This window comes from Centroberyx affinis, unplaced genomic scaffold (assembly GCF_046629955.1).
Source record: "Centroberyx affinis isolate AG114_WGS23_722 - 3 ecotype Tasmania unplaced genomic scaffold, CSIRO-AGI_Caff_v1 ptg000147l_1, whole genome shotgun sequence".
NCBI classification, from domain to species: Eukaryota; Metazoa; Chordata; class Actinopteri; order Beryciformes; family Berycidae; genus Centroberyx; species Centroberyx affinis.
This window is the reverse complement of record NW_027278845.1, coordinates 1-13,547: the sequence shown is the minus strand read 5'-3', so window position 1 is coordinate 13,547 and position 13,547 is coordinate 1.

The following is a 13,547-nucleotide window of genomic DNA, read 5'->3' as shown; positions in this document are numbered from 1 at the left end:
AAATATTCTATTTTGTAAAGGCCTACATCGACTGTGTGTCATATAGCCTATCCCTAACATAAATAGGTATTTTCAAATTGTTTGCAATTAACAGGGTTAACAGTTTTCTGGTGTAAGATTAATTTCTCTTTCATTTTGAGATATCCTACTTGTTTGAGGTCTGACCATTTTTCTTCACCTAAATGTAAAGAATTGCGAGCTAATATAAGCTATTATATTAGGCTACTATTATTTATGTATACATATATATATATATATATATGTATATATACATAGGCTAGACATATCATGGATGTATAAATTAAATATTCAAACCTCAGCTGGAGTTCAGTTGTCGACGGCAACGCTGTTGACAGCAGCAGTGATTTCTTTCCATGCTGCATTTTTCCGACTTCCTTTGATGCCACTTTTCAGGCTGACAAACAGAACTAATTGGTTCAATTGGACTTGTGACGTTAGAGTTTCTATTTCGAGGTCGGAGAAGTTTCTCTTCTTGGACGTATTACGCATCTCCATGTCGTAAACTCTGGGGGCGAGGCCTCTGAATCAAGAATATTTAGGGGCGTGATATTTAAATGACGATTGTTTTCAGCCTCCACATTTATCAACGCCCGATCGTTCTTAAGATTCCAAAGATGATTTCTGCACTCGGATCTGCGCTGGTTTCTACATTAGATTGATAAATGAGGGCCAATGTGTGCAACATTTTATCTTCCTGATGAAATTCCTTCATGGTAAAAACTAATTGTTCTATCAATACTCCAATTTTAATGCATATTGATGCAAAATGCACTTCGGACACCAGAGGCGTTGCTCTTTGTAGGTGTTTCCACAGACTTAAAGGGATGTGAACTCTGGTAGAACCTTGGCTTGTGTTGCTTCCTGGACTTGATAAAACCCTCAAATCTGTGATTCAGTGTTAATTTTGGCAGCTATTTTAGATTTAGTCTTAGTCTTAGTCTTTAGATGAAAATGCTTATTAATTTTAGTCACATTTTAGTCATTTTTATCCTTCATAGTTTTAGTCCAGTTTTAGTCGACGAAAAGTCATTACATTTTAGTCAACTTTTAGTCATTACTTACATACAAAATGTTTTCTCTTTAAACTAATTCAATTAATACAGGTATCGGAAATTGGAATCAAGGTGACAGGTTGTATCAAGTGTTGAAATTCGTAAAGCAACATTTCACTCTCTCAACACTTTTACTTGTGTAATATCCGGATTCCTTACCTTAGTTGGATATCTCTAGCCTAGACTCTCCCATCGATGCGATGCTGCTGTCCTACCATCTACTACGGTAACGATAGTGCATTACACACTGATAAAAGTGGTAACATAGTGGAATGTTCTTTACTCCAAGTCAAGAAACAAAACATTCTTTCTTTGGCCATTGTGGTTATATTTATTTTCTGAAACTTCAAATAAAAGTGCAATGAACACACATATGCCCAAAAAGAGCAATGAATGATGAACACATATGCCCGACTTCACCTTGTCTGCCAGTGCATTTGGAGAAGATGCATATTATTTATGAATATTTACAAATATGAGGTAAAATCTTTGAAAAGGTTATACATATTTGGAAATGGTATGAAACAAACATGACACTTGAAGTCTTGGAACACAAAATTACAGACTTGAGACTTAACTTGAATTGAATTCAGTGACTTGGGAGTTACTTGTTACTTGAGGTTTAAAGACTTGAGACTTTGCATTTGGACTTTACCATTTCAAACAAGAAGGATTCATTCAGGTAACTCCATTTATCAGTTGACTGTCAACAGAGGGTCATCACTTGTTGGCCAATAAAAAAAACTATAACTATAACTATATATATATATATATATATATATATAACTATAAAACTATCCCTTACCTTAACCCTAACTTTAAGTGTTTCCGCTACCTACACATTTTTTTTTTAAATTGTTGAAAGTGCATAAATGCCAATAGAATAAGACAAACCTCGAATAAACTTGGCCAAATAAACAATCAGAGGGGGCCCCCCCTGCAGTGCAGTCTCAAAGCAAGTAACAGAAACAGTAGGATATCAGTGAGAGCATTAACAACCTTCAGTCCTGTCAGCAGAATTAGGCTACTGATCTCGATTCAGTTTGAGGAAAGCGCTTCTCTCTAAAATGACTCTTGCTCTATTTCGACGACCACGACTGAGGTCACCTGTAATGCTAAAAACTCGCTCAGCAAATGCTTGAGATGCTGGCATTGCCAGAAGATCTAAGGCAAGAGGTTTTAGGCTCTGATAAACAGAACCCTGTGCAGCCCAGAAGTCAAGGGCAGTCTCTTCATCTATGGGCTGTGACAGCTGCTCCTTGAATTTCTGCATTTCCTGCCTGACACAGGGCTTTGAGAGGCTAGGTCTAGATGGCCTTGCACTTGCTTTTGACAGGAATCTAAATCTGGGTCGCTTTGTCTCTGGTGCCTCTATTGTTTCTTCTCCCTCCTCATTTTCATCAGCCTCCTCCTCCCGTATTACTGGTGACACCATCTGAGCAATGTAATCTTCTGCTTTTCTCAGAAGCCCCTGAATTTGTTCGTCATCATTTTCAATGAGTGCTTCGGGTGAGACTGTCGGGTCGAGGAAGCATGCAGCAGTAGTGAGGGGTGAGAACTTTGAATCACTGGGATCAAGGAAGCAGCTGAAGCGTTGGTCCATGTTTGCCTTCATCTTCTGTGCCAGGGAAGCTAGGTCCCTGTAGCTAGAACCCTGGGCCTGGGGGAACTCAGACAGATAAGCACTCAGGTCCAGGAGGGCGGGCACCACCAGGGATAAGGACATTGTGTCGCTCTGGAGCATCTGGGTGTGCTCAGCGAAGGGGAGGAGCAGATCTCTGAGAGCAGTCAGCCTCTGCCACTCACTTGGCAGTAGACAGTCCCAGCCCATCCCATCAGCTACCTGAACAAGTGAGTCCTTCACTTGGAGAAGGCGTGATATCATCAGGTATGTGCTGGACCATCTAGTGGGGCAGTCTTTGACCAGAGTGAGTCCACACAGCTGCAGCAGTCGCTCAATTGCCACAGACGACTTGCGGAAGAGCCTGACAAGTACTCGAACTTTGTCAAGGAGTCATTTGACACTTACTTCTTTCTGGATCATGTTCACCATGAGTTGCAGTGTATGTACAACGCAGGGGGTCCTCTCTATGGCTCCGTACCTAGATAGATAAGACAAACACAGAGAAAAGGACAGAGACTTTATTAATCCTCTATTGCCATGAGCAATGCAATACAATAAACAATGTATTAACACACATCTTTAATGCTAAAAGAGAATATAACCAAGCATAGCTCAATGACAGACATAATCTAGCCTGCTACTGAAAATGTTAACAGCTACAAACTAAAATAATTTACCTTTGGTCTTCGACAACCTCAGAGTCTTCATCACTCTCCTGGGATTCTTCCTCAGAGCTGCTGGGCTCATCATGTTCATTTTTTTTTAACGCTGCAACCATGTTGCTTCCGTTATCAGTTATGACTGTCAGAATTTTGTGTTTTGGTATTCCCCAGTCCTCTGTGCATCTGTCAACACAAGTCTTTATACACTCTGCAGTGTGTGGGTGGGAGATCTGGTCAAGTCTCAACAATATGTGCTTCCCTTTGTTCTCCTGAGTGCAAAAGTAACTTGCACTAATTGCAAGGAATGCCGCTGTAAGTCCTTTTTTCGTCCATATGTCCAGCCCAATTGTTATTTTGCGTGCTGTGGCGAGTCTTTCTTTGAATTTTTGTTTTTCGTCATTGTAAAGCTTGTCAACTAAGTTGTTTATTTTTGTTTTTTTGGGTATGGTCAGCCTCTTATCGATGATCTCCATCATGAGGATGAAATCCTCATCCTCAACTGTCCGGGCAGGTAGACCGGTGCGTCCAATCCACTGGCCGATCGCCTTTTCTTTAGCGCCTTGTTCCGGCGAGTCTGCTTTGTATTTTGATCCTGAGGAGAACGCTGCTGGGATAGTTGACTGTGTCCTCTCATTCTTTGCACCAGGTTGCTGTTTTTGAGTAGTCCTCTCTGGGATCTAGGTGAGGAAAAAATAAGATTGGATACAATTACTCCCTGTACAGACCTCCTAAAGGCCTACAGATTAATTCAAATTAATTAAATGTAGGCTAATCCCTTCAAGATATTACTTCGCTAATACTATTATCATTAAAATATAATAGAATATCAACTATAGATTTTGAAGATCCTAATTATGTGATAACACAATACAACTAGCCTATTATATATGCCTACCTGGCCTTAGAGCTAAGAAATCATACACAAAAATCTTCCAAATAAATTGCTGTGTATCTTAGAAACAACAAATTGCAGTTTGACTAGATAGTAATTGCAATGCATGTTCAGGGCTTGCCATTAAGTTTTTTCTTGTAAGGACAAGTAAGTGAAAACGGATCGAGCATAATTACAAGTTGCTTGTCAAAATATATAAATAAATAAACTCGCAGGCTATAAACGTTACAGCAGCAACACGTGATGCATTTAACATTTAACGTTAGACACATTGGGGAACAGAACAGGTCTGAAAAGCCAACACGGTTTTTTCCCCCTATGTTTCACTCGAACAATAGGATAATCTATGATAAAGCATTTCACTTGTCCGACCAAAAGGTTTACTTGTCCCGGACAAGCCTTAACTTTAATTGTCAAGCCCTGCATGTTTCACTCACAAGCTTTGAAGCTAGCGAACTGACGTTAGCTAACACATTAACCCTGCCAACGTTAGCCTGGAAGCCAGGCTCATTCATTTGCTACCGCAAACTGAAAACTTTTTTTTGCAAGAAAGACTGACTTCCAGGCTAAGCCAACGTGGCTTGCTAGCAAATTTGCCACAAGTTGACATAGCCGACTGCACAGTAACACTGACTTAACGTTAGCAAATGTATATGCTTGGTTAGCTAACTTACCGTGGCATAAATAGCAGGGTGGTGCGCCTTCAAGTGTCTCTTCAGGTTGGTCGTATTCTTCCCACCTAATTTGTAGCAACAGGGCGTCTCTCCGTCTCCCGTTACTACAGTGCATTGTGTTTTCCTTTCTGCTGAATCATAAGTAAAGTGTGTCCATAGATCTATTCTTTTTTTCCGACCAAACCCTTTTTGCGTTGAAGCCATCAGGTTGTTGTCATTAACTCGCTGTCGGTTTGGGACATCATCACCTGTCGCTGGGATTGTGGGAATCTGCACGCATCCCTCAACCAATGACAGGGATGCATTGCTTATATTTTGACAGACAGACTAGACACACAATTGGGGGACAATATCATGCATTTTGGATGTCCGATAGCTCACCAGTAACATTTTAGTCCCGTCTCGTCTCATCAACGAAAACAAAACATACATTTCGTCATAGTTTTTATTATCAAAGATCTATTTTTAGCTCGTCAACGTCTCGTCTTAGTCATGGAAAAAAGCTCGTTGACGAACATTTTTCGTCATAGTTTTCGTTAACGAAATTAACACTGCTGTGATTCACTCTCATCTGTTGCTCCGGTAGAGACAATTGGAGGGTTCGGGTCAAATTAGGATTAAATTAGGGTCAAGTTAGGGTCAAGTTAGGGTTTAGTTAGGGTTAAATTAGGGTTAAATAAGGATTTAGTTAGGGTTAAGTTAGGGTTAAGTTAGGGTTAAGTTCCCCATCCAACTCAAATTCTGCTTTTTATCACAATTATTTCCAGAGAAACTGCCATCTGAAAATATTGTCCCAGTAAAAAGTGGATTCTGGACCTTAACTAAACTTTTATTTATAACAGTGTTAATGAGATTAAGAGAATCTGTCGAGCAGCCGAAAGAAAATGGAGGAAAACCAGGCTCACAGTTCACTGTAATATATACAAAGAAGCCATGACTGTTTATAACAAAGCAATACGTCTAGCAAGAAAAGATTACTTTTCCAAGATAATTACAGAGAATGCTGGAAACTCTAGAATATTATTCTCCACTATTGACCAGCTACTCAACACTGCCCCCACCCGTCCGCAGTTCTCTGCATCAAATTGTGAAGAACTTGCATTGTTCTTCAATAACAAAATAACTTCAATTAGAACCAGCATTGCTGCTGATGTAAACACAGATGACCTCAGCAAACCCTGTAAAAAAGATGTAACCATGGGAAAATTCACTTGTATTACATTAACTGAGCTTTGCAAGACTGTCACCGAGTGTAACTCCTCCACCTCATGTATTGACCCTGTACCTACAGCATTTTTTAAGCGGGTGTTCGACAGTGTTTCAAGTCATGTCCTGAGGATTATAAATACATCCCTTCAAACAGGCATCTTCCCAGATGCCTTCAAAACAGCTGTTGTAAAACCCTTACTAAAGAAACCCAACCTAGATGGTAATGCACTGACCAACTACAGGCCGATATCCAACCTTCCATTCATTAGTAAGATACTTGAAAAGGTAGTTTCAGTGCAAATAAACTCCTTTCTTAAAGAAAATAATATCCTGGAGGAATTTCAGTCAGGCTTTAGAACATACCACAGCACTGAAACTGCTCTTACTAAAATAATCAGCGACCTCAGACTAAACTCAAATGAAAATAAGGTCTCAATTCTTGTCCTCTTAGACCTAAGTGCAGCATTTGATACGATTGACCATGATATCTTAATCAATCGTCTTGGACCAAGCTACACTGTTCACTACTTGCCTTCAAGAACACTGCGATCATCTGCTGCTGGTTTATTGGAGGTTCCCAGCAACAGCCGAAAGAAAATCGGGGATGCAGCCTTTGTCAATTACGCCCCAAAGCTCTGGAACACACTGCCTATAGATATCACGGAAGCAGCTCACTAAGTATTTTTAAAAGAAAGCTAAAAACTTATCTCTTCCCTTTAGCCTTTAACTAGCTACGACTTTCCTGATACAGGCCTTAAACTTTTTTTTATTTATTTATTTATTTATTTTTTAATTTATTTTATTTTATTTTATTTTTTTTACACTTTGCTTCGCACTTATGCACTGCTGCACTTCTTTTAAAATGTTGTGTTTTACTTGATTTTAATTATTCTATGTACTCTATTTCTTAACTTTCTTTTTATTATTATTCAGTGGGTTTTATTTTCCATCTTATGTTATGCTCATTCTATGTCTATTTTCATGTATGTAATTTCTCTGTTGTAAAGCACTTTGAGCTGCATTTCTTGTATGAAAGGTGCTATACAAATAAAGTTTATTATTATTATTATTTTAAACTACTTGGTCAGATTGAGTGGCTGCAGCTTGTCAGAGACTCACTGTGAAGTCCTGGCCTCAGCTCTGAAGTCCAACCCCTCCACTCTGAGAGAGCTGGACCTGAGTAACAACGACCTGCAGGATTCAGGAGTGAAGCTGCTCTCTGCTGGACTGGAGAGTCCACACTGCAGACTGGAGACTCTCAGGTAAAATCACTTTACAGTTTTTCTCAGTTGATTCAACACATTTCTCCAAACTAAGGTCCGTTCTCTCAAAACAGGATTCCTGAATCTGCAAAGGTCGCCCTGCAGGTTTTACACGAGGATTTGATTTTTATTGATCCAGCTTCATATACACAGCAGTGAAGCTCAGTGACTGAGAGTAGATCATCCATGCTCTGATATCTTGTCATTAGATTACTGCACCTCTCTCTGTTCCTCTCAGCCATAATTCACTGTCACATGTCCAGCTGCTTCAGAATAGAGCAGCTAGATTTTAACCAGTGGGAAGGTGACATCATCATCTGCCCAGTTTTAACATCTGTCCTCTGGTTACCAGTTAGATAGAGAATTCATATTAAAATGTCACTGAACACATTTAAAGCAGGCTAGTTTTGGTCCTGAATTACACTGTGGAGCTCTTAGTTCCCTGTGAGCTGAGAGCCAGCTGAGATCTTCAGGTCCTCCTGACTTTCCCTCAGTCCAGACTCAACACTGAAGGTGGTTTCACTTTAGTCCTCAGGGCTTCCAGACTGTGGAAAGCCTTCCTGAGGGACTGAGGCTGCAGATTCACTATCATCTTTAAAACTCTTTGTAAAACACACTTTTATTGACTTGCTTTTGTGTCATTTTGTGTAATCTTTTTTGTCTCTCCTCACTTCTTCATCTTGTTTCTCATGTTTATATTTTATATTATTATTTAAATCCATTTGTTTTTAAAGTGTTTGCTAATTTCTATCCACTTTATTTTCTTTTTTATGGCTCGTTGTGCAGCGTAACAAAGCATGTGCTGTTTGGTGGATTTATTTATCCAATCACCTTACAGCACCATGTGTTAATACATTGTTAGCATGGGCGGCCCAGTGGGAATCAAACCAGTTTCCCTGTCAGTGTTAGTGATCCAGTCAGCTCAGTATACAGCACCATGCAAACACACTGGGACCTGCTTTAGACCAGGGCCTCATCAATACAGTCTGTCAGTAGAAATAACACAATAATGACATTAAATATAAGGGTCAGTTAGCCTCATCAATACAGTCTGTCAGTAGAAATAATACAATAATGACATTCAATATAACAGAATAACATTTCCACGTCTTCTTGTCCTTCAGGCTGAGTGTGTGTCAGCTGTCAGAGAGAAGCTGTGAAGCTGTGGCCTCAGGTCTCAGCTCCCAGTCCTCTAGTCTGAGAGAGCTGGACCTGAGTAACAACGACCTGCAGGATTCAGGAGTGAAGCTGCTCTCTGCTGGACTGGAGAGTCCACACTGCAGACTGGAGACTCTCAGGTAAAATCACTTTCCAGTTTTTCTCAGTTGATTCAACACATTTCTCCAAACTAAGGTCCGTTCTCTCAAAACAGGATTCCTGAATCTGCAAAGGTCGCCCTGCAGGTTTTACACGAGGATTTGACTTTTATTGATCCAGCTTCATATACACAGCAGTGAAGCTCAGTGACTGAGAGAAGATCATCCATGCTCTGATATCTTGTCATTAGATTACTGCACCTCTCTCTGTTCCTCTCAGCCATAATTCACTGTCACATGTCCAGCTGCTTCAGAATAGAGCAGCTAGATTTTAACCAGTGGGAAGGTGACATCATCATCTGCCCAGTTTTAACATCTGTCCTCTGGTTACCAGTTAGATAGAGAATTCATATTAAAATGTCACTGAACACATTTAAAGCAGGCTAGTTTTGGTCCTGAATTACACTGTGGAGCTCTTAGTTCCCTGTGAGCTGAGAGCCAGCTGAGATCTTCAGGTCCTCCTGACTTTCCCTCAGTCCAGACTCAACACTGAAGGTGGTTTCACTTTAGTCCTCAGGGCTTCCAGACTGTGGAAAGCCTTCCTGAGGGACTGAGGCTGCAGATTCACCATCATCTGTAAAACTCTTTGTAAAACACACTTTTATTGACTTGCTTTTGTGTCATTTTGTGTCATCTTTTTTGTCTCTCCTCACTTCTTCATCTTGTTTCTCATGTTTATATTTTATATTATTATTTAAATCCATTTGTTTTTAAAGTGTTTGCTAATTTCTATCCACTTTATTTTCTTTTTTATGGCTCGTTGTGCAGCGTAACAAAGCATGTGCTGTTTGGTGGATTAATTTATCCAATCACCTTACAGCACCATGTGTGAATACATTGTTAGCATGGGCGGCCCAGTGGGAATCAAACCAGTTTCCCTGTCAGTGTTAGTGATCCAGTCAGCTCAGTATACAGCACCATGCAAACACACTGGGACCTACTTTAGACCAGGGCCTCATCAATACAGTCTGTCAGTAGAAATAACACAATAATGACATTAAATATAAGGGTCAGTTAGCCTCATCAATACAGTCTGTCAGTAGAAATAATACAATAATGACATTCAATATAACAGAATAACATTTCCACGTCTTCTTGTCCTTCAGGCTGAGTGTGTGTCAGCTGTCAGAGAGAAGCTGTGAAGCTGTGGCCTCAGGTCTCAGCTCCCAGTCCTCTAGTCTGAGAGAGCTGGACCTGAGTAACAACGACCTGCAGGATTCAGGAGTGAAGCTGCTCTCTGCTGGACTGGAGAGTCCACACTGCAGACTGGAGACTCTCAGGTAAAATCACTTTCCAGTTTTTCTCAGTTGATTCAACACATTTCTCCAAACTAAGGTCCGTTCTCTCAAAACAGGATTCCTGAATCTGCAAAGGTCGCCCTGCAGGTTTTACACGAGGATTTGACTTTTATTGATCCAGCTTCATATAGACAGCAGTGAAGCTCAGTGACTGAGAGAAGATCATCCATGCTCTGATATCTTGTCATTAGATTACTGCACCTCTCTCTGTTCCTCTCAGCCATAATTCACTGTCACATGTCCAGCTGCTTCAGAATAGAGCAGCTAGATTTTAACCAGTGGGAAGGTGACATCATCATCTGCCCAGTTTTAACATCTGTCCTCTGGTTACCAGTTAGATAGAGAATTCATATTAAAATGTCACTGAACACATTTAAAGCAGGCTAGTTTTGGTCCTGAATTACACTGTGGAGCTCTTAGTTCCCTGTGAGCTGAGAGCCAGCTGAGATCTTCAGGTCCTCCTGACTTTCCCTCAGTCCAGACTCAACACTGAAGGTGGTTTCACTTTAGTCCTCAGGGCTTCCAGACTGTGGAAAGCCTTCCTGAGGGACTGAGGCTGCAGATTCACCATCATCTGTAAAACTCTTTGTAAAACACACTTTTATTGACTTGCTTTTGTGTCATTTTGTGTCATCTTTTTTGTCTCTCCTCACTTCTTCATCTTGTTTCTCATGTTTATATTTTATATTATTATTTAAATCCATTTGTTTTTAAAGTGTTTCCTCATTTCTATCCACTTTATTTTCTTTTTTATGGCTTATGGTGCAGCGTAACAAAGCATGTGCTGTTTGGTGGATTTATTTATCCAATCACCTTACAGCACCATGTGTTAATACATTGTTAGCATGGGCGGCCCAGTGGGAATCAAACCAGTTTCCCTGTCAGTGTTAGTGATCCAGTCAGCTCAGTATACAGCATCATGCAAACACACTGGGACCTGCTTTAGACCAGGGCCTCATCAATACAGTCTGTCACTAGAAATAATACAATAATGACATTAAATATAAGGGTCAGTTAGCCTCATCAATACAGTCTGTCAGTAGAAATAATACAATAATGACATTAAATATAACAGAATAACATTTCCACATGTCTTCTTGTCCTTCAGGCTGAGTGTGTGTCAGCTGTCAGAGAGAAGCTGTGAAGCTCTGGCCTCAGGTCTCAGCTCCCAGTCCTCTAGTCTGAGAGAGCTGGACCTGAGTAACAACGACCTGCAGGATTCAGGAGTGAAGCTGCTCTCTGCTGGACTGGAGAGTCCACACTGCAGACTGGAGACTCTCAGGTAAAATCACTTTACAGTTTTTCTCAGTTGATTCAACACATTTCTCCAAACTAAGGTCCGTTCTCTCAAAACAGGATTCCTGAATCTGCAAAGGTCGCCCTGCAGGTTTTACACAAGGATTTGACTTTTATTGATCCAGCTTCATATACACAGCAGTGAAGCTCAGTGACTGAGAGAAGATCATCCATGCTCTGATATCTTGTCATTAGATTACTGCACCTCTCTCTGTTCCTCTCAGCCATAATTCACTGTCACATGTCCAGCTGCTTCAGAATAGAGCAGCTAGATTTTAACCAGTGGGAAGGTGACATCATCATCTGCCCAGTTTTAACATCTGTCCTCTGGTTACCAGATAGATAGAGAATTCATATTAAAATGTCACTGAACACATTTAAAGCAGGCTAGTTTTGGTCCTGAATTACACTGTGGAGCTCTTAGTTCCCTGTGAGCTGAGAGCCAGCTGAGATCTTCAGGTCCTCCTGACTTTCCCTCAGTCCAGACTCAACACTGAAGGTGGTTTCACTTTAGTCCTCAGGGCTTCCAAACTGTGGAAAGCCTTCCTGAGGGACTGAGGCTGCAGATTCACCATCATCTGTAAAACTCTTTGTAAAACACACTTTTATTGACTTGCTTTTGTGTCATTTTGTGTCATCTTTTTTGTCTCTCCTCACTTCTTCATCTTGTTTCTCATGTTTATATTTTATATTATTATTTAAATCCATTTGTTTTTAAAGTGTTTCCTAATTTCTATCCACTTTATTTTCTTTTTTATGGCTTATGGTGCAGCGTAACAAAGCATGTGCTGTTTGGTAGATTTATTTATCCAATCACCTTACAGCACCATGTGTTAATACATTGTTAGCATGGGCGGCCCAGTGGGAATCAAACCAGTTTCCCTGTCAGTGTTAGTGATCCAGTCAGCTCAGTATACAGCACCATGCAAACACACTGGGACCTGCTTTAGACCAGGGCCTCATCAATACAGTCTGTCACTAGAAATAATACAATAATGACATTAAATATAAGGGTCAGTTAGCCTCATCAATACAGTCTGTCAGTAGAAATAATACAATAATGACATTAAATATAACAGAGTAACATTTCCACATGTCTTCTTGTCCTTCAGGCTGAGTGTGTGTCAGCTGTCAGAGAGAAGCTGTGAAGCTCTGGCCTCAGGTCTCAGCTCCCAGTCCTCTAGTCTGAGAGAGCTGGACCTGAGTAACAACGACCTGCAGGATTCAGGAGTGAAGCTGCTCTCTGCTGGACTGGAGAGGCCACACTGCAGACTGGAGACTCTCAGGTCAGGATCGCTGTTACTGTTCAACAGACCATTTAAATTCTGCTTTACATGCACATTAATATCAGAGAAAATACCTGAACTGTTATTTTCCTGCTGATGTGGTTTTTGAAAGCAGCTGACAAACCAACATTCAGCTCTACTTTCTCTCCTCTGAGATAATATTTAATTATTTCTCTCCTCACTGCCTCTGTTGGTGAAACCTGAAGTAAAGGACAGATTCTGTCAAACTGAGTCCAGAACTGAAATGAAAACACAAACCTGATCGTGGGGTCAGCTGTTAATATTGGAGACAGTTTTTGTATTATAATAACTGATTTCAGAGCAGTCTATTAATGAGAAAATCCAACATGTAACTGTTTTTAAACAAAGAGTTTCCACTGAGAGCTACGATCTGTTTTTCAGAAAACCTGTTCAAAAGCTGCAAAAGCTCAAAATAAACAAGAAATAACAAACTATTAGTGCTGGGTGATGAAGCTGAAAATGTTATTACAATAAAAATGTTCATATCAGGCGATGTTGAGTTTTATCACAATATGTAAAATCACTATTTCTGTCAAGTTTAAAGGGTTAATTTAGCTCCTGAATAAAAGTTGAATAGATCAGTCAACTTTCATTTAGGGGTGGCTGTGGCTCAGGAGGTAGAGCGGGTCGTCCACTAATCAGAAGGTTGGTGGTTCGATCCCTGGCTCCTCCAGTCCGCATGTCGAAGTGTCCTTGTGTAAGATACTGAACCCCAAATTGCTCCCGATGGTTGCGCCAGCACCCTGCGTGGTAGCTTGCCGCCATCGATGTATGAATGTGTCTGTGAATGGGTGAATGTAGGCATTGTAAAGCGCTTTGGATAAAAGCGCTATATAAATGCAGTCCATTTACCATTTAAAACACTTCTTTACTGCCAGAATAAACCTAAAATAATAATGATAATAATAATAAAAAGCGGGAGTGAAATGGTTTC